This window comes from Oncorhynchus nerka, linkage group LG14 (assembly GCF_034236695.1).
Source record: "Oncorhynchus nerka isolate Pitt River linkage group LG14, Oner_Uvic_2.0, whole genome shotgun sequence".
Classification (NCBI taxonomy): Eukaryota; Metazoa; Chordata; class Actinopteri; order Salmoniformes; family Salmonidae; genus Oncorhynchus; species Oncorhynchus nerka.
Window position 1 is genome coordinate 44353364 of NC_088409.1, and position 11408 is coordinate 44364771.

An 11408-nucleotide genomic window follows, 5' to 3' on the forward strand; every position below is an offset into this window, starting at 1 on the left:
GTTGTGTGTGTGTGTGTTCACATTGGCAACTGCTTGATTCCTCTAACTGATCAGATGCTTCACAGGGATGTTACCAGCAACCCGTGTTCCTGACAAGAGCCATTGACAATCTAATCGGGATACAACATGAAACAGCACAGGCCTACAACACTCTAGACAGGCCTAGAGTGAGTCAGGTCAAAGTTCCGTCGAGGCTGAGTCGTTGTCTAAGAGCTGGAAGTGTACGAATGGGAAAAGGGCATTAGCCAAACTGAGAAGACCTGCAGAGGGGACTTTGGTGGAGGGTGGTCTGCCTCACGAAGCTGTGAGGCCTTACTGAGAGTTGTTTCAACAGTTCTAGTGGTCTTTTAGGGTGAACAAGCATGAATCCCATATGGAAAGTGTACAAGAGCAAAGTGCTGAAGACCCTGAACCCGGACCTAGAGGAGTACACAGAGGAAGAGGTAGAGAATATAAAAAGCTTATCTTTCATCTGCAGATGTCCCCTGCAGATGTCTTGTTCTGTGATCTAGAAGGTACAACTAATCCTAAATCAGCTCTCCTACCCTGAGACGCTTGATCCACACAACCTCTCATTTAGGATCGCTGTGGGTTCTCACAGCGACAGATCTGTTGGTTTGCTTATTCATTGTTGTTGAAGTTTGACTTATATAACTTTGTTCCGCTCACAAAGGCTTATTTCTGCTGGAACTTTGAGGAAACTTCAGAGCAGTTCCTCTTGTGCTTTGTTATAGTTTTGGCCAAAACATGCTAATCACTGTAGCATAGGCTTTCAATTACAAATTCGAAACCCAAATCGCTGCTATAGTACTCTGTCTGCAGTAGCTACTGGTTTATTCATATGAACTTTCACCCACCCCTCATACTGTAACCTATGTTAGATAATATGATGGACAAGCTATCAGTGCTATTAGACATACTATCAGGTTCAAAAAAATCCAAGGGTCTTTCGATGATTGAGTTCTCAGGATTTTTTCTTGTCTCGACATCCCCGATGTGTCCGGGGTTGGTACAGGCTGTTGGAACAAGGATGACCCAGTTCTTCGGAACGTCGGGAAACCTGATGCCGAACTGGAGCTGCGTACACGGATTAGATGGCATTCCAGTGACAGGGGATGAGACAAACGAAGACAGAAAGCCCCCATATTCAGAGTAGGAGTGCTGATCTAGGATCAGTTTTGCCTCGTAGATCCTCATGAATAATATTATATTTCATTATTATGTCCTTGACATGGTGACAGGGCTTGTGTGAAGGATACTGCGTTAGAAGGATGTCTGAAAACATCGCTTACTTAGAGTTCTTTGAGTTATGGGGGGAGTTATCGTTCTTACTGTATGTCTGAGAAAAGCGAAGAATATTTACCCTCTTGGAAATTGACTCTGTGGCAGCTTTTTCTATTTTTAAAGTGGATACAGAAATAAAGTAGGCTGTATATTCTCCCTCGGTTTATTGTCTTCGGCATAATGGATTAAAAGGAATCCACAGGGATTACTCCAATCTGACTTCTTCAATATAGTAAATGATGTTGCTACAAATGAGGATTTTGTGTTACATTTGGGCACTGTCCAGCATTTTCAATGACAGACTTTTCCTTGACATTTTCTGTGTAATTATTTTTCTGGAAATTGCTTGTAGTGTCTATATTAACCCACTAGAGGGCAACCACTACCAATACATCGAATGCACTGAAAAGCAGGGTCGAGGAGTACAGCATGTGGTTTTACACAGAGCTCAATACTTCACTACCAACACTGCTGTGCTGAGGCTGACAATATAAATGTGTGATGGTCATTGCTGGGCCTGTGTTCCCAGGTCAATAATGCAGAGATTGACATGAGCCCTGTCCAGGAGGATGACGGGCCCAATGCAGTGTCTCAGCTGGCCAAGAGAGTAAGCACACACACACACACACACACACACACACACACACACACACACACACACACACACACACACACACACACACACACACACACACACACACACACACACACACACACACACACACACACACACACACACACACACACACACACACACACACACACACGGCATGGAACTTAATGCAGACGTTACACATTAATCACATTCCGAAGGATTGGCATTGGACAGTGCTCCAGCGCACGCACACACACACACACACCTTTGACACTGTGTTCAGGTGCAGGGTGCTGGGGCTAAAGGCTGGAACAGGATGTCAGCTCTCTTCAACAAAGAGGATGAGCACCAGCTATTGGAGGAGACTGAGAGCCCACCTGTCCCAGACCAGTCAGTGGGACTCTACTCTTCTACACAGCTCTCTATTCCCCTGCCCCCTCCTCTTCCACCTCCTCTTCCTGAACATGGGAATGTCATCCATGTCTAATGAATGAATGCTTAATTAAATACATAAATAAAGTAATTATATTAATTGAGTTAAACATATTATGATACACAAAATGACAGTCCCCCTCCATCCCTTGTATCCCCAGTCCACTAGCAGTGATGCCTGAGGAGCCGCAGAGACCGGCCAGACCCTCAGGATTCTGGGGTAGCTTCGCCACCAACTGGAAACAAATGGCCGCCTCAAAACAGGCTGAAGCCGCAGCAAACGAGACGGGCACGATGGAGGAGGGTCAGGAGGCGGTGGGAGAGGGAGCTGGTGAGGGAGGGGGGAGAGTTACCAGGGGGGGAACACGGAGGGCGAGCAGAGTCAAGATGGAGGAGGAGGGAGCAACAGCAGCTTCTCCAGATACGCCATGCTGGGAGGAGGGAGCGAGAACACGCCCTTCAAGTGGAACTTTGTCACAGGCAAGCTGGCTGAGTTGAAGACCAAGAGCATGTCTGGCCAGGAAGACTAACAAGCCAGCTGTAAGGGGGTGGGATGGGGTCTGGGGCAGGGGTTGAGTGGGGTCAGGGGATGAGGGAGTACATGGGGCCGAATGCCCTCCTAGCCTAGCCTGGTCCCAGATCGGTTGATGCTGTCTTGTAGACATTGCATGACAGTGAACATAGCAGCGTGAACAGATCTGGGACCAGGCTCCTCCTAACCAGTTATCATCTTCATTCTACTTGCTCAGGTGTAGATTGTACCCACCACACCAACACCAGTAGCAATTGACTTTTCAGATCTAAGGGAGTGTATAGGGAATAGGGACTAGGGGTCGATTTGGAATTGAGCTCTCACCTCCCTTTCCATACCTTCTCCATAGTGTTGAACTGTACAGCATTTGAACAAGCGCTGGCACCCATACAGTAAATGGCATTTAGTTCATGTCATAAGACTCATACCTGAAAATGACACCAACAAACAGGCTGGATTAGATCAATTAACCAACAAAACCAGATTAAGAGATTACAGATTACACACAGAGATTATGGCACCAATTTGGAAAGGGATTTCATAGCTGATGCAAATTTGCTTTCACTGTAAAAACCATTTTTCAATGTATATAGGAAATATCTCATGTTTTCTTGTGACGTTAATTAAGAATGGTGGAAATAGGATGTGCAACATTGGAATGATTGGGATTACATGGCCCTTTCAGGACATAATATTTGGCTAACTGTTTTGGCTGACTGGTATGTGGAGGTCATAGTTTGAGTGTCTTGGGATGAACTTATATGGGCATGAGACTGGTAACTTGTTCTATTGGCCCCTACAAAACACAGTTGCAGTGTGACCCTCCCGCAGTCCCTCTGTGACACTTGTCTGTAAGACAGTAACGTGTCCATATTGTTCTTTTCGGTCTGTCTTTTCTGTTTTCAATACGCTTTTTCAAAAGTTTTGTTCTGATGTGTTGCTACCTCTTGTGCTCTAATAAACACGGAGAATAATTCCCCCGTAAAGAATGACAGGTCAATGAGGCAGAGCACCAATCAAGGGCGTAGGTCTGACTTCAACATTTGGGTGGGGACATGGGACAATATCGCTCCTTGTTTAATATTGACCCTGTAAGATATACGCTTGCATGTGAGCCCAAACCACATCACAGCCAATACACACGTGAGAACATGACAGAGGATTGTAGACAAATGACAGCCAGACCGGCGGGGAGAGTCATACACTTACATGTAAACTCTTATACGTGCTAAGACCACATGAGGTCTATGGGACTAGTGTGGGCAGATCTAAGACACACCTCGAGCCTTGTTGCCGTGCGCGCATGTCTGTGTGAGCCTGGTCATGCTGTGCGTCTGTCTGTCTGTCATCATGGCCTGGTTACTATGGCACGGGTCCAACCGTTGTCTCATACCGCTCACCCTCAGGGTCAGTGAAGTCACAACCTTTCTTGTTGTTGGACAGAAGATAAGTGGGGATATGAGAGGAGAGCATGGGGTTCGTTTGAAGAGTTTACAAGGTTGTGCTTTAGAGGGAAGTATTCTGCAGTCGACAGCAGGGGGCGATCTTTGCCAAGTCATGGGTGAACTTCACAGTGAGTATGGTACTACTGGAACTTACTCTGGATGGTTCTCACTTGCACTCATCTGTTATGCAACAGTATATCTCTCAATGACTCTTTATTTAATGTCAGATAAGTTCTCTCCCTCTATCACACATATATATGCACAGTCTTGTGGGACACACTATTCAGTCCCATTCAAAATCCTATTTTCCCTAACCCGAAAACCTAACCCTAACCCTAACCGTAGCTCCTAACCCTAACCCCTAATATTTATAATCTATCCAGAATACATACAGGCCTGCCCATATTCCCTATCGGTGACTTCCTCCCAGATGGACAGCTTTTATTGTAATTTACAGACAGGGAAAGACGGCAGTACCTCTCCCTTCCTCTCTCTGTCTTTTCCTTTCCCCTCTCAGCATTACCTCTATATCCTCTCTGTCTGCGCTCAATCCCATTTCCTGTCTAACCGACACACTTCCTGTCTCAGAATGTTAGTAAATTATGTTGAAAACATTTCAATCCACTGGCAAAGGAGAAGTAACGGTAACTTCCAACTGGAGAATTGATTTTGAACCATCAGTGAGTTGGTTGAGTTGTGTCCCAAATGCTACCCTTTTTTCCTATATTGTGTATTCTTTTTGACCAGAGACCTATCCCACTGAGCACACACTGGTTGAACCAAGGTTTTTTCAACGTCATTTCGTTGAACCAACGTGGAATAGTCGTTGAATTGACATCTGTGCCCAGTGTGATGGGCCCTGGTCAAAAGTAGTACACATCCTCAATCATCCCCTATTTATTTCCCCTATGGACTTACTCTATTTCTCGACAGTGAAAAGAGAATCCATTTATATTGATCCCCTTTCGTCACTGGGCTATACGACAATCCCTCTGTAGCATGTGGCAGTGTGACAGCTGACAGAGAAAGGGTGATGCCACAGCTGTCAGCCTATGTTTGAATCACAACAAGGCACCCCCATGCCTCCTTCCCCCTTCCCACCCCCCATGTCCCCTTCCCACCCCTCATGTCCCCTTCCCACCCCTCATGTCCCCTTCCCACCCCCATGGCCCCTTCCCACCCCCATGTCCCCTTCCCACCCCCCATGCCCCCTTCCCACTCCTCATGTCCCCTTCCCACTCCTCATGTCCCCTTCCCACCCCCATGCCCACTTCCCACTCCTCATGTCCCCTTCCCACCCCCCATGTCCCCTTCCCACCCCTCATGTCCCCTTCCCACCCCCATGTCCCCTTCCCACCCCTCATGTCCCCTTCCCACCCCCCATGGCCCCTTCCCACCCCTCATGTCCCCTTCCCACTCCTCATGTCCCCTTCCCACTCCTCATGTCCCCTTCCCACTCCTCATGTCCCCTTCCCACTCCTCATGTCCCCTTCCCACCCCCATGTCCCCTTCCCACTCCTCATGTCCCCTTCCCACTCCTCATGTCCCCTTCCCACTCCTCATGTCCCCTTCCCACCCCCCATGTCCCCTTCCCACTCCTCATGTCCCCTTCCCACTCCTTATGTCCCCTTCCCACTCCTCATGTCCCCTTCCCACTCCTCATGTCCCCTTCCCACTCCTCATGTCCCCTTCCCACTCCCCATGTCCCCTTCCCACTCCCCATGTCCCCTTCCCACCCCCCATGCCCGCTTCCCACTCCTCATGTCACCTTCCCACTCCTCATGTCCCCTTCCCACCCCTCATGTCCCCTTCCCTCCCCTCAAATGACTATTCCAGATTCAAACCATAGGTCTATCTGATGTTAAAACAAATGAAAACACAACCTAGTAACGTGTTTGCACTCTCTGACACTTTAAACACGGCAGGATGCAGCCACTCTGTGGGCATGGAGTTTGTAGAGCATGAGGGAATCACAAAGTGCACATTGACAGGCGGCGTTCACAGTTTGAACTGAGAGTACTCTTCAGTGAGGGGAGATGAGGGCACAATGAGGTTGAGGCCAGATCTCCGGTGGGCTGAAGTTTACTGGATGTCTAGGCTTCAAATATGTGTCAGTGAGCATTGGGTCACATAAGCATGTTGAGTCCCTCAAAGGGATATAAGCAAATGTGCTTGGTTGAGCTAATGTGTAACGTGCGTCAAAGACAAGTCAACAGTGATTTCATACAATACACAATGTACACAGGAATAGTGGTCCCCGAATCAAATCAAATCAAATTGTATTAGTCACATGCGCCGAAAACAACAGGTGTAGGTAGACCGTACGGTGAAATGCTTACCTACGAGCCCCTAACCAACAATGCAGTTTAAAAAAAAATGAATAGAATAAGAATAAAAGTAACAAGTAATTAAAGAGCAGCAGTAAAATAACAACAGTGAGAAAACCTACAGGGGGGTGTCAGTACAGAGTCAATGTTCGGGGGCACCAATTAGTCTAAGTAATTGAGGTAATATGTACATGAAGGTAGAGTTATTAAAGTGACTATGCATAGATGATAACAACAGAGAGTAGCAGCGGTGTAAAAGGGGGGGGGAGATGCAAATAGTCTGGGAAGCCATTTCATTAGATGTTCAGGAGTCTTATGGTTTGTGGGTAGAAGCTGTTTAGAAGCCTCTTGGACCTAAAATTGGCTCTTGCAGTGCTGATTGCCGATTGCAGTGCGGTAGCAGAGAGAACAGTCTATGACAATTTTCAGGGCCTTCCTCTAACACCGCCTGGTATATAGGTCCTGGGTGGCAGGAAGCTTGATCCCAGTGATGTACTGGGCCGTACGCATTACCCTCTGTAGTGCCTTGTGGTCGGAGGCCGAGTAGTTGCCGTACCAAGCAGTGATGCAACCAGTCAGGATTCTCTCGATGGTGCAGCTGTAGAAACTTTTGAGGATCTGAGGACCCATGCCAAATCTTTTCAGTCTCCTGAGGGGGAATAGGTTTTGTCGTGTATATATGTGTGGATATGTTCAAGTGGGTGGTTATTCAATTACTTATTTGAGAAATTGTAAAGGGAGAGAGAGAAAGAGAGAGAGAGAGAGAGAGAGAGAGAGAGAGAGAGAGAGAGAGAGAGAGAGAGAGAGAGAGAGAGCAACAGCAACAGTGACTGAGATAGACTGAGAGAAAGAGACAGAGAAAGTGACAGAAAGAGAGAGATTAAAAAAAAGAGAGCAAGCAGAATCAGGAGGGTTTTGAAGGTTGTAACAGAGTGAGTCACAACAAGCCCAGCCCCTAGATTAGGATGTTTATGTTGAAGTACTCAATCTTATCTTGACATTACATGACTCACAGATGCCCAGGCATACAGGTTGTCTTGTCTGACGCCCTACCCTGTTGAGAGCTGTACATGCCAGTTTAAATATGTAACCCAAACCACAAGGCCTTTTCATAGGGGTGTATGGAGACACTTGAAAACCCTCTTTATCTCTCTTCACTCTCTTTCTCTCTCTGTCGCTCTGTCCGTCTCGCTCTTTCTCTCTGGAACATGACCCTACCAACCCTGCGTCCTGTTCCAAACGGTCCATGTATGTTCTGTCCCCTTGTGTTCCCTGCTCTGTTCTCTCTGGGCCTCCCATGCCTGCAGGTGTGTCTCTACTGCTACCTCCCTCCCTACTACATTCCAAGACCTGATCTCAGAACAGCAGAGGCTGGGTCTTTTTTGTCTCTCGTTTTTTAACCGCCGAATGACTGAACAATGACGACTAAACAGGAACACTCCTGTCCACAACACTGCCTGAGTTCTTCCATAAAGTAAGAACAGCCAACAAAAGCAGGCCACAAACGCAGTGTGAGCGTGTGTTAATTGTTGCACTTAACCCCACACTATTTGACCACTCTTTCCTGGATCAGGAGAAGAAGGGAGCAGGTAGTTTTGAAGTTTAATGAGCTGAATTTGTAAGGGATTCTTTCTCACCCAGAATGCCCAGTTGTGGTGAGGATCCCTTTGTAATTACCGTGATGTGTAAAATTACACCTTGTTAATTATAGCATTAATCAAAATGATAAAAAACGTGAATGTAATTATTAATCTAATGCTACTAACCTTAGGAGCATTTAACTAAGTACTATTTGTAATGCTACTGGCACATAGACCAATGCAGTAGACATACTTCATGTTTGAGATGAACAAAATGGCAGTCAGACTGTGCATAATCCCTGGTCCACAAATCCCCTTGCATCCCAAATAACTGCCCATAATGTGATGAAGATTAGTAATACTGTGCCTCACCTTGCTCAAACTGATCCACTCAAACACAATGGCAGACAAGTGAAGAGGATATTACCCATAAGCCCTTTACTTGGTCAGCTATTTAAATCCATCATACAAACAGGATGAGCTCAGCAGGAGACTATTCCGTCTGTGGTCATTTATAGAACATATTTCAAAATGATTGGTTTGAATCAAATTGCTATGTGATTATAGCTGTAAGTTGACGTTGCCTTTTCATCCTGTCCAGTCTGTAAGTCGTCCTGGTCAGTTTGAGTCACACCTCAAGCATAGCCAACTGGGCTGTCTGTTTTAGCCCCGACAAGATCCAACTAGGCTACCCTATGTATGAAACAGACCTTGAAAATGACCAAAGCTTTCATGTCTTCGTCTCACATGGAAAAATATTGAAATGATATTGCTCACACTTACGCCACCTTTTTGAATTTGGCTCTAATGTCTCTCCTTTTACAAGCGTAGTAAAAACAAACAATAAAGCCAGTGTTTTGCTCACACACTTCTTCCACAAGGAGCTTTCCTCCCTCAGCCAGACAGACATCCCTAGAAGCCCCCACGGGTGACAGTCAGACTAGAGGTGGGCGTCTCTGTAGACCTGATGACTCACACACACAGGCAGCAGTCCCATCTGGAAACCTACCTGTGTGAACAAGGTGTGTGAAACAACGCACTGGCATGCACGCACACACACACGCACGCACGCACGCACGCACGCACGCACGCACGCACGCACACACACACACACACACACACACACACACACACACACACACACACACACACACACACACACACACACACACACACACACACACACACACACAAAGCACTTAAGGAAAACAGATGTGAGGAGGACGGGGTTTGTTATTGACCTGTTCACCTGGGTCTCCCCTGTGGACGTCTACCTGGCCTGCTGTTCACTCTCAGGGCCAATCAGGGGAATAATCCCTTAACAGCTTGGAGAGGACAAAGCACTTCAGTTCACAAGAGGTCACCTTTGAATAGCTTTGCTTTTTCCTTTTACAGTTTTTCCAACTGCTTACACACAAAATCTTTTCATGTCACATGATTTTTTAAACCTCTCACTCAAAGTGCAAAACTACACACCAAATGTGAAAAACCATAAGCTATTTCTCAGCCTTTGACCCAGTTGTCAATTGCATAAAACACTTTTTTCAAAATACTACACACAATTCTCAACCTAAAACACAAAAATCTAACAGGAAGTGACTTGCTTTCACTCCTCACATGTGCAAACACTAATAGCTTAACTGATCACTAACCAATCACTGCTTTACTGTAGTATAGGCCTATAAATAGGTCAAAGGTCAGATTACCTGTTTTGAACAATGGATGCCAACAATGGACAGAGAGCAAGAGGAGTAGGAGGGAGAGGAAGAGGACGAAGGCAAAGAAGAGAAGGAAGGAGAGGCATCTCTAATGAGATTAGGACAAAATTTGTTGATCATGTGATCAACCACGGTTTGACCATGAGAGAAGCTGGACTGAGAGTCCAGCCCAATTTGAGTCGATTTACAGTGGCGTCCATAATTCGAACCTTCAGAAATGAGAACAGGTATGCAACTATCTAATGACTATTTTAGCATTACAGTAATGTACTGTAAAATACGTATGACTTCATAGTATTGCATAAACATTTGTAACTCTAAGCCATCCATTTACTGCACTGCATTGAATGAATAAGGTTGGTTATCATGCTGTACTACATTTTTTTGTACATTGTTTACAGTTCCTATGCTGAACACATACTGTGTTTGAATTCTGTACAGAGTGGAAAGGCAAAGACATCATGGAGGACGAGGACGCTTGTTTACAGATGTACAAGAGATTGCAATTATAAATATGGTCTATGTGGGGACATAGAGGTTGCCTCTGTCCAAGGTTGGATACGCCATGCTAGGAGATTCGTCCCTCGATGTTTGGCAAGAGAAAACCTATCTTGTGATGTGGACGAAGTATCGTGGCCAGACTCAGGCCTGAGAAGAGATGAAGCGTAGCTTTGCACTGGTGACTCCCCCCCCCCCCCCCCCCCCACCACCAATTCCTGTACTGCCCCCTTGGGACGCCACACATGTGTTCTTTACTGTATTCTAAAGAATATACTTTTGGTTTACTTATGTTTATGGTTTTGTTGTATGCTACTGTATACAACAGTAATGTTTGGCCTAATAAATATTTTCAGTTTCTACATTGCGTTGGTGTTTACAGTGTACTTGTTACCCCTCTCAGCCGATTACTTTCACTGTAGAACATTGTATTGAAATGTAGATATAAGCCTATGAAAGACCAAAGAGCTTTAGATTTAGAACAACAGTGTTTACATGGTATATCCAAAAATGTACTATTATGAAAGCAGTGTTTGCCATTTGATGCAAATGCTTCATTCTGACATGTGTTTATGGCATTTTGAATGCAGTGTTACATTTTGAAGGAGATGTGAGGCATTTTGCATTTTGTGTGTGCAGTTTTGGGAATTGTGTGTAGAGTTTTGAAAAAAAGGAGGCGGTTTTGAAAAACGTGTGTAAGCAGTTGGAAAAAACTGTAATTGAACTTTTATTTAACATATCCATCTCCAATGGAACCATGCACAGGCCAATCATTAGAACAACAGACAGAAGTGTCAGAATGCACAGGTCAATCATTAGAACAACAGACAGAAGTGTCAGAATGCACAGGCCAATCATTAGAACAACAGACAGAAGTGTCAGAATGCACAGGTCAATCATTAGAAAAACAGACAGAAGTGTCAGAATGCACAGGCCAATCATTAGAACAACAGACAGAAGTGTCAGAATGCACAGGCCAATCATTAGAACAACAGAC

The 11408-nt window shown here is 45.5% G+C and overlaps 1 pseudogene; it reads left to right on the top strand.

Moving 5' to 3' along the window:
* On the top strand, positions 1 to 3826 carry LOC115142245 (uncharacterized protein C1orf232-like; annotated as a pseudogene).
* Positions 3827 to 11408: the final 7582 nt, after the last annotated feature.